The sequence below is a fragment of the Palaemon carinicauda genome, chromosome 18 (genome assembly GCF_036898095.1).
Source record: "Palaemon carinicauda isolate YSFRI2023 chromosome 18, ASM3689809v2, whole genome shotgun sequence".
NCBI classification, from domain to species: Eukaryota; Metazoa; Arthropoda; class Malacostraca; order Decapoda; family Palaemonidae; genus Palaemon; species Palaemon carinicauda.
This window is the reverse complement of record NC_090742.1, coordinates 6947252-6948342: the sequence shown is the minus strand read 5'-3', so window position 1 is coordinate 6948342 and position 1091 is coordinate 6947252.

Below are 1091 nucleotides of genomic sequence, written 5' to 3'. Positions count from 1 at the left end.
TTTTGAATGTATTTCCATTATTATACAAGTATAAGGTTTTAGCCCAAATGTTCAATACATCCAACTTATGATGTTGGGCATATATCAACTCTCTGGGGGTTATCAACCACTTTGGGGACCCTTGCTTTAAGGCTATGGCTTTACACTACTTCTATTATTACAGTAGAAGTAGATGTAGTGGAATGGTAAATTGCTAAATACCAGGCATTAAACTTATAAAGAATTTAGTGTCATCTTACTAAACTTATAACTTGTTTTTTATGCCACTGTTGTTCTTGATACTCAAATTTGTACAAAATCTCGTGAGAAAAGATCCTTTTAAAATAATGGTCTGTTAGAATTTCTTCCACTGCCTTGGATTAAAGTTCTCTTGCTTGAGGGTACACTCGAGGATGCTATTCTATCTTGTTTCTCTTGTTTATTTTTTTTTTTTTATGAAAGATCTAATTTAATGTTGTCACTGTACTTAAAATATTTCATTTTGATTGTTCATTTCTTCTCCTGTAGTTTATTTATTTCCCTGTTTCCTTTCCTCACTAGTTATTTTTCCTTGTTGGAGTCCTTGGTTTTATAGCATCATGCTTTTCCAACTAGGGTTGTAGCATAGCTTGTAATAATAATAATAATAATAATAACAATAATAATAATAATAATAATAATAATAATAATAATATGTTTTATTTTTCAATCTGATACCGGAAGACACCAATTAAAAAGTCTACAATCAACGCTTAAAATGTTACACATCCTTTTGTGCCCAGTAGAGAAAGTACCCCATTTTTTGTCTTCCTCGTATATTACACAATTTTTGCCATCCCAAGGCCTGAAAGGTGGAACATAGGTTTAGGGCCCCCATAATCTTCATAGAAATTATATTATTATTATAACCAGCCAAGCTACATCACTATGAATCTGCTACTTAAAATGCCAAGCTTTACTGAGACTTTGCAATAACCTTTAAATGTCAGAAGAGAGAAACAGCCAGTGATAATAAGGATTGATATTCAAGAAAAAACAGTTTTTGTTTGATATAGTCATATCTTTAAGAGCTTAATGCAGTGGGTAATTTGATCACTTTGTTCGAACTCAGA